The sequence below is a fragment of the Oryctolagus cuniculus genome, chromosome 7 (genome assembly GCF_964237555.1).
Source record: "Oryctolagus cuniculus chromosome 7, mOryCun1.1, whole genome shotgun sequence".
NCBI classification, from domain to species: domain Eukaryota; kingdom Metazoa; phylum Chordata; class Mammalia; order Lagomorpha; family Leporidae; genus Oryctolagus; species Oryctolagus cuniculus.
This window is the reverse complement of record NC_091438.1, coordinates 76,888,673-76,904,025: the sequence shown is the minus strand read 5'-3', so window position 1 is coordinate 76,904,025 and position 15,353 is coordinate 76,888,673. Positions and strand designations below refer to the sequence as shown.

Below are 15,353 nucleotides of genomic sequence, written 5' to 3'. Positions count from 1 at the left end.
GCAGGGGTGGAGGGCCGGTCCTCCCAGGCCTTTCGAGGCCTTTTCCTTGCCCATCCCCACCTCATCCGCAGAGAAGGAAGGCAGCGAGGCCATGACACCGGATCTTGTGTAGACAGAGGCCCCTGGGGCGAAGCTCAGAAGTGGGCCTGGCAGGCAAAGCCAGGAACCGAGACTCAGAGACGCTGACTTCCCGCCAGCGTCTGCGGAGAGAGAGGCTCACAGAACCAGCGTCACCATGAGGAGCCCAAGTCAATGGGACCCGCACACAGGACGGTGTCCCCAGGGAAAGCCTACCCCTAGGCAACCCTCTCAGTGCCAGAGGACGCTCTGAAAGCCAACAGTCACCTGGATGGGAAAAGTGGCACCAAGAGGCAGAGACTGAAAGCGATTTGAAAAGGAAACTCTAGCTTGGAAGAGCTGAGCTTTTATGACTTCAGTAGTTGCTGTGGTCGCCCTGGGAGCCCTTAGTGTCCTGAGGGGACCACGCCCACTTCCAAGCTCCTCAGAGTCCAGGTGATAATAGGGAAGACAGAGGTCTCCTCCACTCCCTACCCTTGTCTGACTCCAGGGCAGCAAACCCCTGAGAGAGACTGGGCCCTGCTACACGGTGCCCCTCCACTGTCCTCCCTCGCTTGTAGTGGGGACCGGATCCAGACAGCACCAGCTGAATGCAAACTGGAACCGCAGAGGGAGAAGTGCCTGCGCTGCGGCCGAAACCCTTTGCTAGTGGAGTTAGCATGTGAGGTCCCAGCAAAGCAGCAACAGAAAACACAAAACTGGCACCCAGGTGGCGCTTCACCAGGTCGGGATCAGAAAGGTGTGTGGGACCGTGGATCCTAACCCAACACTCGTTCCAGGCCGATTTTCAAAGTCTTCGAGGCATAAGCACCCTGAAAACTCCAAATACTCATTCTCTAACCCACCCCTGCAGTGGCGGCCTCTCCCCGGGTCCTAGCCTGGTCTGCAGATTTGTCTCCTATCCAGTCCCCCTGAGAACAAGTTCCCTGGGTGGACAGACACACCAAACCAGGAAAGACCCTGGTTCTTGGAGGTTTTATGGAGCCCCCTGCCCCCAACATCCCTGACAGCAGACAGTGCAGTGGAGTCGGGTTAAGAACAAAATGCCAGGCCAGCGCCGCAGCTCACCAGGCTAATCCTCCGCCTGGGGCGCTGGTACCTCGGGTTCTAGTCCCGGTCGGGACGCCGGATTCTGTCCCGGTTGCGCCTCTTCCAGGCCAGCTCTCTGCTGTGGTCCGGGAGTGCAGTGGAGGACGGCCCAAGTGCTTGGGTCCTGCACCCCATGGGAGACCAGGAGAAGCACCTGGCTCCAGGCTTCAGATCAGCCAGCCGCAGCGGTTATTTGGGGGGGGGGGAGTGAACCAACGGAAAAAGGAAGACCTTTTTCTTTATCTTTCTCTCTCACTGTCCACTCTGCCTGTCCAAAAAAAAAAAAAAAAAAAGAAGAAGAAGTACAAAATGCCAGATGGCAGCAAGAACAGGAGGTCAGTTTTCAGAGGTGAGCTGGTCTGGGGACTGAGCACAGATTAGGGAGATTCGATTCACTGGGCCCCACTGGGACCTTCCCAGGGCTCAACTGAGGCAGCAGCCTTACAGTGGGGATGAGGATTGATAAACCTCACAGTGGGGCTGGCGCTGTGGTGCAGTAGATTAAGCTACCGCCTGTGGCACCGGCGCCCGATAGGGGCAATGGTTCGTGTCTCAGCTGCTCCTCTTCTGATCCAGCTTCCTACTAATGGCCTAGTAAAGCAGCAGAAGATGGCTCAAATCCTTGGGCCCCTGCACCTGTGTAGGAGACCCAGAAGAAGCTCCTGGCTCCTGGCTTCAGCCTGGCCCATCCCTGGCTGTTGTGGCCATCTGGGGAGTGAGTGAACCTGCAGATGGGAGATTTCTCACTGTTTCTCCCTCTCTCTGTCTGTAACTCTGCCTTTCAAATAAATAAATTAATTAAAAAAAAACTCACCATTTAAAAAATGTTCATTTATTTTTATTTGAAAGGCAAAGAATGGAAAGAGAGTGACAGAGACAGAGAGAGATCTTACATCTGTTGGTTTGCTTCCCTAAATGCCCACAATAGCTGGGGTTGTGCCAGGCTGAAGCCAGGAGCCCACAACTCAATCTAGGTCTTCCACATGGGTGGCAGGGACTCAAGTACTCGAACCATCACCTATTACCTCCCAGGATGGGCATTATCTGGAAGCTGGAATTGGGAGTGGCACTGGGACTAGAATCCACCCCCAATATGACACATGGGCATCCCGAGCAGGGTCTTGTGATCCCAAGCAGGGTGTCCCAAGTGTAGGTCCTGCCCCTACACCTCACCTTTCTTGCAAGGAGCTCTGAGTACCTTGGATGACAGGTTCAGGGTAAACACAGACTAGTACCCTTTCCTCCATCCACAGATGTCAGAGCAGCTTGGTGGTATGTGCGGGCAGGGCCTATGCCTGTGTGTGCACATGCATGTGTGTGTAAGTGGGTGTGTACTCTCATGGGCATGGCCGTGTGTGTGTGCACACATGTATATATTTACCTTTTCCAGATCTTCCCATTTGCTCAGAGCCCTTGGCCTCTTGGGTGCTGGTATAGTTTAAATATTACTCAAACACCTTTTTGATATTTAAGTACTAAGCCACATGAGCACAGTGACAAGTTCATTTGAAAAGCAGAACCTAAAACTAAAATCTAACCCCTAAAGTATAGAAACCTGCAGTTTTGCTCCTGAAAATTTGGTCTTATCTTTTTACTGCAGGAGATTTGCAACTGGGTCTGTATTGGAGGAGACAGTTCCAGGATGCTGAGGCGAAAGGGCGGGCTGTTTCTCAGCTGGCAGACAGGATGCAGATAGTAAAAATAATACACATTTGGGGGTGGGCATCTGGTACAGTGGGTTAAGCCACGTCTTGGGGTGCCTGCTTCTCACATCCTGATCTGAGTCATGGTATCTCTGCTTCTGATCCAACTTCCTGCTGCAGCATCCTGAGAAGTGGCAGACAGCCCAAGTGCTTGGGGCCCTGTCATCCATGTGGAGTGTGGGTTCCTGGCTTCAGCCCAGCCCAGCCCGGCCTTGGTTGTTGCAGACATTTGGGGAGTGAACTGGAGGATCGATGATCTCTGTCTTTGTTACCTTGCTTTCCAAGTATACAAGTATATGAAAATGAACAAACTTGGCCGGTGCCGTGGCTCACTAGGCTAATCTTCCACCTGCGGCACCAGCACCCTGGGTTCTAGTCCCAGTTGGGGCGCTGGATTCTGTCCTGGTTGCTCCTCTTCCAGGCCAGCTCTCTGCTGTAGCCCGGGAGGGCAGTGGAGAATGGCCCAAGTGCTTGGGCCCAGCACCCGCATGGGAGACCAGGAGGAAGCACCTGGCTCCCAGCTTCAGATTGGCGCAGCGCGCTGGCCATAGCAGCCATCTGGGGGGTGAACCAATGGAAGGAAGACCTTTTTCTCTATCTCTTTGTCTAACTCTGCCTGCAAAAAAAAAAAAAAGAAAACCTTAATTATATATAATAATATATTATTATATATGTATAAATATTCTATTCTATTCTATCTATTCTATTCTAACATAACTATGTCACCATCAGGGAGAATTCACAATGACTTACATACCTCACCTAATTGTTATTTCTAACACTTTGAACGTAGGGAAGAGGTGGGTAAAGGGCACCCACATCTGACAAGAGAAAGCTTGAGGCTCAGAAGGTGCTCTTTATATTCTTAGCATGTGTGCTTTAGAATAGAGTCCAAGAAAGGATGCCAGGGTAATCACGAGCATTTGTGGTAAGAATAATTAATTTTTAAATCTTCTTTGATGTTAATCTAAAAGAATAAATGTTTTGTATTTTATTTTTTATTTTTTTTAAAGATTTTATTTATTGGCCAGCGCCGCGGCTCATTAGGCTAATCCTTCGCCTTGCGGCGCCGGCACACCGGGTTCTAGTCCCGGTCGGGGCACCGGATTCTGTCCCGGTTGCCCCTCTTCCAGGCCAGCTCTCTGCTGTGGCCAGGGAGTGCAGTGGAGGATGGCCCAAGTACTTGGGCCCTGCACCCCATGGGAGACCAGGAGAAGCACCTGGCTCCTGGCTTCGGATCGGCGCGGTGCGCCGGCCACAGCACGCCAGCCGCAGCGGCCATTGGAGGGTGAACCAATGGCAAAGGAAGACCTTTCTCTCTGTCTCTCTCTCTCTCACTGTCCACTCTGCCTGTCAAAAAAAAAAAAAAAGATTTTATTTATTTATGTGAGAGCTAGAGTTCCAGAGAGAGGGAAAGATAGAAAGGTTTTCCACCTGCTGGTTCACTCCTCAAATGGCCGAAACTGCCAAAGCTGTGCCAATCCAAAGCCAGGAGCCAGGAGCCAGGAGCTTCTTCTGGGTCTCCTATGTGGTGCAGGGACCAAAGCACCTGACCATCTTCTGCTGCTTTCCCAGGCCATAGCAGAGAGCTGGATCAGAAGAGCAGTGACCAAGATATGAACCGGCGTCCATATGGGATGTGGGTGCCACAGGCGGAGGTTTAGCCTACTATGCCACAGCGCTGGCCCAGGAATAAACATTCTGTAGCATGGGGCTGACCACATGCAACTAGGTACTGCCATGAAGTTCAAGGCACACGCTTGTGTTTGTGTTTATAATCATGTCAACCAGAAGGGACTACATTTGTGTAACATGCAATGTTTCCTAAATTGTATTGCATGGAATATATTTTTAGGATTCACTGGGTTCTCCAGTTTGAGAAACATTGCTTGATAGCTCACATCATTCCTGTAGGCTCTGTGTCATGATGTGCCTGAACTTTAGGAACAAGCCAGAGAGAAATGGAGGGACTGCAACAGGGTGGCTCCTGGAGTCAGGGAGGCCAGGGGAGGGGAGCCCCTGCGAGTGTGATCTGCCATGAAGAGGTCAGACTGAGGGGTGGTGCACCAGGGCAGTGGCCATGCTTGTGGACAGGCGGTGGTAGCATCACAGCTTTGCATGGGCTACTCAGGGACAAGATATCAAATGCCCACACTGTGACGTCCAGGTCAGGTAGAGCCCGCAAAATAGGCGGTGCTAGCTATAGTTTCAGCAGAAGTTGGAGCAAACCAGGAAACCAAGGCTGGAATCCAGAGCTAATACTGGCCCAATCAGGAGGGGCTGCAGCATAGAGGGCACACAGGGGATGCCCATTCCCGGCATCCCAACACCAGGCTAACGGTAGCACAGGGGCAGTCTGCAGGGAACACTTTCCCCATGGCTCACCCGGTCACCCTTCAGTTATCACACATTGCAAAGGTCAGTCCCTCTGGGAAGGGCTCCCTGACCCACAGACTAGCATAACTTCTCACACCACCTGCACTGCCCTTTGTGATCCTTCTCCCACTGGTGATGAGCTGCTCAAGGTTTGTTTCCCCAATTGCACTGTAAGCAGAGATAGTGCCTGTCTTGTTCACTGATGAGATTCCCACCACTTGCTATACTAGGCACCTAGTAGGGCTCAGGAAGTATTTGCCAATGCGGGCTAGTGCTGTTGTGCAGGGTGTTAAGGCTCCAATCCCATATGGATGCTGGTTTGAGTCCTAGCTGCTCCCTGCTAATGTGCCTGGGAAAGCAGCAGAGGATGACCCAAGTCCTCGGGCCCCTGCACCCACATGGAAGACCCAGAAGAAGCTCCTGGCTCCTGGCCTGGGATCTGGCCGTTGTGGCCATCTGGGGAGTGAATCAGTGGATGGAAGACTCTCTCTCTCTTGCTGCCTTTGCCTCCCTGTAAATTTGCCTTTCAAATAAATAAAGAAATCTTAAAAAACAAAAACAAACAAAAAAACCCAAAGTTCCATGGTCTGAACCACCAAATTCCCAGTATCTGCTTCTAGGAGCCAACTCCCTTATCAGAATCAAGTCAGACAAATCCATTCAAAGTACAGTGTTTGGCAGCCTTCCTATGGATTCTGTAGGCAGAACAGAGGAAGAACATTCTTTGCACCAGAATTACGGGCTGTGTCTATGAGTGGGTGGTGAGCTCTAGTTCCTAAATAAAGCATGTGGAATGCAAAACAAGCCAGCCAGGATACTGGCTGCACACTGACCACAGCAATGAAACTTGGAGAAGGAGGGAAGAAAGAAGTGCTAACTTAATAGCATCATCATTGATTAAATCATAAAAATTTGCTAAGTTGAATTTAAAAATTTTCATTTTCATTTTCAAAATGAAGAGTGGTGATAAGAAGTTTAATTATATAACAATGGCAGCATTATTCTAAGCCACACAGAAAGGTAGGTGCCCTCAGGCAGTTAATGTTTGTGGACAGAAATATGTGTGATTGCCCTGCACCATCTGATAGAGTGAGCAAAGACCACAAAGCGATAGTTACGGGCACTGGACAAGGGGTAATTAATGGGGCCTCACAGAGGCCAGAAAGATTTCACAGTGATGACGGCTTCTTCACTGGCTCTTGAAGGACGAAAGAAATTTTTCCAGCATAAAAGGAGGAAACAAAATTCCAGGAAGAAGAGGCAAAAATGAACAGCTATAAAAAGAAAAAATAATGAGGGCTAACTTTCGTTGAGTGCTTCCTATGTGCCAGGTTCTGTCCCAAGCACTCCACAGTTAGTAATCCTCCAATAACAGTCTTATGGAAAGAATGTGGCCCACTTTATGATGGAAAAACCTGAGGCACTGGAAGATGAAGTAATTGTCCAGTCAGCGTCCAGAGCCCCAATCCTTAACCACCTTACCATGACCCATGGCAGGTGCAGGAGGGGAGGGGCGGAAAGAGAAAGGAGGAGTCCAGTTGGTTGGATACAGGCTTCTTGGAGGGGGTTGGAGAGTGATGAGACTGAAAATAGAATTGGGCCAGAGGGGGGAGGTTCTACTATGCCATGTCGGGACTTTGGATCTCAATCTGTAGATCTTTCTCACAGGATGGCCTATGGACCATCTTCAGCAGAACCATCTTGAGCTTGCTAAAATGCAGATTCCTGGACATCACCCCAGGCCTCCTGAACCAGAAGTTCTTGGGTGGTGCTCTGTCATCTGAATTTTAGCGAGTTCTCCAGGGGATCTTTCTGCACTCTCAAGCTTGAGAACCACCAGCATAGGGCATATAGACATTAGATTGCTGGTCCCAGCTCTGGCTGCTCCACCACCAATTCAGTTCCCTGCTGATACACCTACAGAGGCATCGGATAATGGCCCAAGTGTTTGAATACCTGCCACCTATGTGGGACACCTGGACGAAGTTCTTGGCTCTTGGCTTCAGTCTGGTCTAACCCTGGCTGTTGCACTCATTTGGAGAGTGACTCAGGAGATGGAAGATTCTCTCTCTCTTTCTCTGTCTCTCTGATGCTCTACTTTTCAAATAAATAAATAAATAAATAATTTTTTAAACAAAAAATAAATTTTTGAGCAACAAATGAGCTGGAGAAGTGAAAGTCTGTAAACAGTCATTCAAGAGCTTCTTTTTCAACTGGTAACAGTAAGAGCTGGAGTAGAGAAACAACATTCATACTGGACTGAAGTCAAGTCTCCCCAGAACCTCACAATGAGGTCTTATTTGGAAACAGGGTTTTTACAGATGTAATTAGTTAAGATGAGGTCATGTTGGATCCAAGGGGGCCCAAAGTCCAACAACTGATGTCTTTGTAAGAGAGAGGAAAGGGGATATTCAAGGAGAGACACAGAGACATCCAGGGAAGAAGCTGTGTGTGTGATGATGGAGGCAGAGACTGGAGTGGCACAGCCACAAGCCAAGGAGTGCTAAAGACTGCCCACACCCACCAGAAGCCAGGGGAGAGCTGGGGAGTTTTCCCCTCAGAGCCTCCAGAAGGAAACAACCAACCAACCCTGCTGACATCTTCATGTGGGACTTCGGGCCTCCTGGACTGTGAGAATCAAGTTCTGTTTCAGCCATGCAGTTTGTGGTCACTTGCTATGACAGCCCTAGGAAATTAATAGCAAGGTATTGAAAGGAATTTCAATAGCAAAATTATAAGGACTTAGGGATCAGTTTGGAAAAAGAGTGAGGTATGAACAATTAATTATTCAAGAGTTTTGGCTTGGGTGGCCAAAAAGATAAAGTTCTGCAGTACCAGGATGTGGATTTGGTTTGAGAAGACCAGAGTGTAATCCAAGCTTTGGCGCCTACCAGTAATAAGAGTGGCCCACAGTTTTCTCATCTGGAGAGTAGTGACAATATTATCTACCTCATAGTGTTTTATGAGGATTAAATGATATGCTCACAGAAATGTGTACATTTGTGACACTTAACATGTTTCACAGTCATTTCCAAAGAGGTAAATTAAATATGAAATTAAATGGCAGAGGAGAACTTGCCTTATAAGCATCCCCAAGCCACAGCCTTAACCTACCCTGCTGGCAGTGCTCAGCCCTCCGCCTGCTGCTGCTCTCAGTGCCAGGGATGAGCTGAGCTGGGAAGGAATGCACTGAGCTGGCCTCAGGTCAGGGATGAGTCTCCACCTGGCACTGACATCTTCCACGGCGGTTACCAGCATCTCCAACAGCGTGTCTGTGAAGTTCGTCACCAGAGGGCCGGGCAGGGCGGGGAGACTCGGCAGCCAAGTCCAAGAGAGCCTGCTGCCAAGACGGTGGTGGAAAAAGCGCTGTCTGGGAGCATTTGCAGTTATGGAGAAGCCAGCCCTGAGTCACATGAGCCAGAGTGGGTGGGAGGCACCAAGGTAGGACAAGGAGTACCAGAGGAAGCACAGAATGTCCGGTTACAAGGGCTGGCATTGTGGCATAGCGGGTTAAGCCACCACCCGCAGAACTGGCATCCCACACGAGTGTCTATTAGAATTCCTGCTGCGCCACTTCCCATCCAGCTCTCTGCTAATGGCCTGGGAAAGCAGCAGAAGATGGCCCAAGTGCTTGGGCCCCCTGCCACTCACATGGGAAACCTGGATGAACCTCCCAGTTCTTGGCTGTGGCCTGGCTCAGCCCTGGCCATCGCAGCCATCTGTGGAATGAACCAGCAGATGGAAGATCTCTCCGTCTCTCCATCTCTCCCTCTGTCTCTGTAATTCTGACTTTCAAATAAACAAATAAATCTTAAGAAAGAAAGAATGTCCACTTACATTTGGATTTCAGACAAATAAGCAATCATATTTTTGTGTAAATGAGGCCCATGCAATATTTAGACAAAAAAAAAAAAGATTCCCCATTTATCTGAAAATCAGATTGAACTGGTGTCCTGTGTTTTTGTTTACTAAATCTGGCAGCCTTAATTAGGACCCTTCAGGTCAATAGAGGTTACCCGTGGAGCTGGGGCCAGAGTGCGGAAGGCCATGGATGGCCTTAGGAGCAGCGAGAGGGTCACGCCTTTGCCCCAGCGTGGAGGCCACTTCCCCAACCCCATTAGGCACTAAGGGGGCCGGAGCTGGAGCTGCCTCTAACCTCCCAGAATTCCAACCTCGTCTTATCTGACAAATGCCAAATGTCTCTCTTCCTCTGTGCTGCACATGCTAATTTCCCAGATTCTGTTCCCCAGGGTTTCCTGCTATCCGACTGGGAGATGAGCTTCCTGGCCCCTGGGAAATGATCTGGTCTGATGAACATGGTCACGTGGCAGCTGCCACATCCCTATGTGACCCCTGCTTGAGAAAGGACATTTCAGAACCACAAAAGGAGCCCAGGAGAAGGGAAACCCAACTATGCCACTTATGAAGGGAGAAAATCAGAGTGAACAAGTGTTTAGAAACAGTTGAGGCCGGCGCCGCGGCTCACTAGGCTAATCCTCCACCTTGCGGCGCCGGCACACCAGGTTCTAGTCCCGGTCGGGGCGCCGGATTCTGTCTCGGTTGCCCCTCTTCCAGGCCAGCTCTCTGCTGTGGTCCGGGAGTGCAGTGGAGGATGGCCCAAGTCCTTGGGCCCTGCACCCCATGGGAGACCAGGATAAGTACCTGGCTCCTGCCATTGGATCAGCGCGGTGCGCCGGCCGCAGTGCACTGGCCGCAGTGCGCCAGCCGCGGCGGCCCTTGGAGGGTGAACCAACGGCAAAGGAAGACCTTTCTCTCTGTCTCTCTCTCTCTCACTGTCCACTCTGCCTGTCAAAAAATAAAAAAATAAAATAAAATAAAATAAAATAAAATAAAAAGAAACAGTTGAGTGCCAATGGATGAAATGTCTAGATGTTTATATCTCCTGAATTTAAGGTCCTCTATGTTTTTGTAAATCCAGTAATGACTGATTAGAATCTCAATGCTTTAATTTTTTTTTTTTTTGACAGGCAGAGTGGACAGTGAGAGAAACAGAGAGAAAGGTTCACCCCACAATAGCTGCTGAGGCCGGTGCACTGTGGCCAGAGTACCGCGCTGATCCGATGGCAGGAGCCAGGTACTTATCCTGGTCTCCCATGGGGTGCAGGGCCCAAGCACTTGGGCCATCCTCCGCTGCACTCCCTGGCCACAGCAGAGAGCTGGACTAGAAGAGGGGCAACCGGGACAGAATCTGCAACCTGACCGGGACTAGAACCCGGTGTGCCGGCGCTGCAAGGTGGAGGATTAACCTATTGAGCCGTGGCGCTGGCCTCAATGCTTTAATTTTTTAATTCAGTACTATTATATATTATAATAAAAAGTGACTAAAATGTATACTGTGTAATCCTGTCCCAATTAACCTTGCCTTTAGAAAGTTAACATCTTAGAACCCAAAGGTCATGAGTGTGTGACCTTTGCAGGGCTCTGAGTTCAAGAAGGGGCCTGTTGGGGCCGTCGCCATGGCGCAGTGGGTTAATCCTCGGCCTGCAGCACTGGCATCCCATATGGGCACCAGTTCTAGTCCCGGCTGCTCCTCTTCCAATCCAGCTCTCTGCTGTGGCCTAGGAAAGCAGCAGAGGATGGCCCAGGTGTTTGGGCCCCTGCATCCATGTCATAGACCCAGAAGAAGCTCCTAGCTCCTAGCTTCGGATTGGCGCAGCTCTAGCCATTGCAGCCATTTGGGGAATGAACCAGTGGAAGGGAGACCTTTCTCTCTGTCTCTCCCTCTCACTGTCTGTAACTCTAAATCTCAAATAAATAATAAATAAAATATTGGGAAAAAAAAAGAAAAGAAGGGGCCTGTGCTTCATTTCATGCTCTGTCTCTGTCACCTTGCAAATCTTAGTAACTTTCAAACAAGGGGTCCCATGCATCCATTGTATTCTGGACCCTGTAAATTATGCACTAAATTCCACCCAAAGAGAATGAAATATTTCTGAAAAGTGAGGATAGCACACAGAAGAAGAAAAGAGCTTCTGAAATGCTAGCCTTGAAAATCTTTAATTTAGGGGGCAGTGCTATGGCATAGCAAGTTAAGAGGCAGTCTGCAGTGTTGGCATCCCTTATGGGCACCGGTTCGAGTCCCAGCTGCACCACTTCCAATCCAATCTCTGCTATGGCCTGGGAAAAGCAGTAGAAAATCGCCCAAGTCCTTGGGCCCCTGCACTTGCATGGGAGATCTGGAAGAGGCTCCTGCCTCCTGATTTTGGTTTGGTCCAGCCCTGGCCTTTATGGCCATTTGGGGAGTGAACCAGTGGATGGAAGATCTCTCTCTGTCTCTGTCTCTCTCTGTAACTCTGTCTTTAAAGTAAATAAATAAATCCTTAAAAAAATAAAATCCTCAGTTTATGAGATAGTGGCACAAAATCACCAATGGAAGGCATTTTCACCTGGGGAAGAGTGTCAAGTCAAATTGGACAGGTACGTCGTCCCCTGGAAGGCTGCCCATCATGACAGCAAAAGCTGACAGCAACCACCTGCTGTGGCGTGTCAGACCAGGCCAGTCAGCATGTCTACAGAATGTTCTTTCCCACAGTCACAGCGTCAACATCACAAATCCGAGGGGTATGCTGCAGGGACGCTGCCTTCCGGCCTCGGCGAGGAGCTGGGCCACCGTGTGAATCCCATGGAGAGTGGCCTGGAGTCCTGAGCCAGCGTTTTCCCACCCCCACTTCCCTCCAGCCTGCCGGGGCGGGGCTGGCCCTTGCCCAGAGATGTCCTGGGCCAGTGAGCCACGGGGGTCTGGGGCTTCCAACAAGGTGTAGGGGGCCACAAAAGAGAAGGGGTCCTTGGACTTGTCTGCTCACTCAGGGTTCTTTTCCTTCTTTACCTTCCTGCCCAGTCCCCCCTCAGCCCGCACTCCCACCCCCGAAACTCTGATGCATCTGGATTCCCACAGGACCAGTCACTCAGTGGAGCAGGGGTCAGAGAGGGGACGGCCTTTCCCATCCTTTTTGTTCTAGTCCAGTGGCCCGGGCCTAATATCTTTGCTATCTTAGGTGATAGGCATTAGGGACCGGCTGCCAAGCCAGACGCCAAGTAGGAAATTCAGTAGGGCGAGCTTTTTGTTTATTTCTAATAGGAAGTCAGGAATTACCCGAGAGCACTGGCTGTGTTTCCAGCTGACAGCCTTGCGTCCGGCCCTCGGATGAAAGTGCTCCCGCTGGCTTCCACGTCCTCCGCCTCTGGCTTTATTGATAACAGCTGCAGATGAGCAGTGTCAGCGCTCGGCCTGCCGCCTACTGTCCTTGCCTGGCTGACACCAAGCCACCAGTTCCCCAGTCTGCCAGGTGGCTGCAGAGAATATGCTCACTGGAGGCAGAGATGTAATTCAAGAGGAAGTCCTTGGAGGAAGTTCTAACCACTGTCAGTCAGTAGTGGGGTTAGTAGTTGGGCCCCCCAAATCCCAGTGACAGCAATGGCAGCAGGGCCCAGATGAGTTCTTGGGGAGAACATGCTGAGCAATAGTAGCCAAGACTATTACTAATGCCTGCCGCCTGCCCAGAAACGTGGCAGTGTGGCACCAAGATCGTGGACTCAGATCACTGCCTGGATGGGAGGGCTCACTCTGACACTTGTTAACCCTGTGAACGTGGGCAAGTTAGGTAACCTCTCTGTTTCTGGGTTGTCCCAACAGTACAATGGGGATACGGAAAGTGCCCACTGCACAAGATGGTTGTGAGTATTCATACTGCACTTAACAGTAATGCCTGACACACAGCAAGTGTTCAATAACTGGCTGCCATCATTTTATTTATTTATTTAATCCTCATAATGACACGATCCCTAAGGAATGCATACTGACAGTTAAAAAGCTGCCTTGAAAGAGATTAAATGACTTATCCAAGTAATCCATATGAAAAGTGACAAAGACCCAATTTAAATCTGAGTCTGCCCACCTACTCCACACCACGAACTCAGACAGGTGCTCATATGGGATGCCGACATCACAGCCACACCCCAGCACCAGCCCCTGGGTCTAGCATCTCTAACCAGCATTCCCAACACCGACCCAGGATGACCTTTTGAGTTTCCTCCATGCCCTGAAGCAGATGGGAAGCTTTCTGGTGCAGGGAGACAGAGTGAAGTCAACTCTTTGAAAGAACAATTTGCCACCCAGAAGACTCAGGAGGGGAAATAAATAATTAAAGTGAGGGGTATTGTGTTTGCTGGATTTTCCCTCTGCTACAATCCAATGAGCTCTGAAAACTGAAACTTTAGCAAGCAGGGTTGCTCCGGGTAGCTACCGAAACCTCGTCACTCCTAGGGTTAGGAAGAGGGCAGAAGGCTATTCTGCAGGGGTGGGCAAGCTTTTGGCCAAGTGGATATTTATAACATCATCCTCAGGCCACACAACATTATCGCCTTCAAAATGAGCCTGCTATGTATCTATTGAGTTTTGAGTCCCACCTGCCATTGCCTTCGCAGGGCCAAACCACAAACATGATTTTGCGAGCCTTCTACAGCTGGTGGTCGGCGGGCTGGATGGTCCCCACGCTGCATGGTTTAAAGCAAGAGGCACTCTCGATGGGTGTGGCTGACAAGGTGCTAATGGTTTCCAATGATCCCCCAAATCCCATTTAAGTGTTCCTCACATGGCTGGGATTAAAACCGCCACTCCCAGGAGACCCTGATAAGTGTCTCTTCATCTGCCCGGTTCCATTTCTCTAATAGGCTTGGGCACCCGGGTCAGCTAAAAATGGAATTTACTCCTATTAGAAGCAGTTTTCTACCTACACAGATTCCATCTTTGTCATCTACTTATGGTGAAAGAAGCACGTCCCCAAGCTGAATTAGTCTGAGAATAACATCCCCGGTACTCAAAGCCCCGTGTGTTTAAAAACAGACAAGACCGTCCCCACTTCCTGTGGAGGTACATTGCTTTACAGATGGAACCAGGGAGCTTTTTTGGTAAACCTACCATTTAGAAAACAAACAACAAAATCCACACACAACTATTTCAGCAATGCTACCACACAGAAAAGAAATCCTCTCGCAAAAATGCCACCGTATAAGAAGGCGACTGAAAATAAAAGCGCTTGCTGAAACGCCGCCTCCTCCACAGCCAGTAGGATTGGGAAGAAAATGCACATTCCACTTAGCTCCACAAACCTTTTGTCAAATGAGACTTCAGCATTAAAAAATACAACATATTATATGAAATCATATGTATTGAGTCACTGTCAAATTCCTTTAGCTAAGATTAATAAAAAATTATTTGATCAGAGTAGTGATTAAGATTCCCATCTCTCACTTCCGAGTACCTGGGCTTGTTTCTTGGCTCCGGCTCCTGACTCCAGTTTCCTGCTAATGCAGACCCCGGGAGGCAGTAGTGACAGTCTGAGTAACTGGGACCCTGCCACCCATGTGGGAGACCTGGATTGTGTTCCTCTCTCTGGCTTTGGCCTTAGCTCAGTCCCAATCATTGTAGGTATTTGGTGGGTGGACTACTAAATGGGAGATGTGTGTGTGAGTGTGTGTGAGAGAGAGAGAGAGACTCTGCCTCCCAAATTTTCAAAAATTATTTGATCAGTTTTTGGTATCAGAAAAAAAACTAAATATGGTGCTAAATTAAAAATTATTGGGGCTGGTGCCAGCACCACCAACACTCCATTTGAGTGCCAGCTCTAGTCCCAGCTGCCCCTCTTCCTATTTGCTCCACTTGCTCCTCTTCCCATCCAGCTCTCTGCTCTGGCCTGTGAAAGCAGTAGAAGATGGCCCAAGTTCTTTGGCCCCTGCATCTGCATGGAAGACTCAGAAGAAGCTCCTGGCTCCCGGCTTCTGATTGGCCCAGTTCTGGCCATTGGGGCCATTTGGTGAATGAACCAGGAGATAGAAGGTTTCTCTGTCTCTCCCTCATGCTCTCTCTCTGTAACCCTACCTTTCAAAAAAATAAATCTTTTTAAAAATTTATTTATTTTATCTCATGACTTCACTGGGTCAGGAGTTTGGTTCTGACTTATGAGGCCTGGGCTGTGGTCGTTTGAGGCTTAGCTGGGACCACAGGGTCTGCTTCCAAGGTGGCCTGCTCACCAGGCTGAAGAGTTGGTGCTGGCTATTGGCTGGAGACTCCACTGGGGCCTCTCCATG

General features: G+C 49.7%; 1 protein-coding gene across 5 annotated transcripts in view; it reads right to left on the bottom strand.

Annotated features, from left to right (window-relative positions):
• The window catches only part of BCAR3 (BCAR3 adaptor protein, NSP family member), a 282,166-nt gene that overhangs the window by 173,685 nt on the left and 93,128 nt on the right, over window positions 1-15,353 (bottom strand). The window lies entirely within an intron of this gene.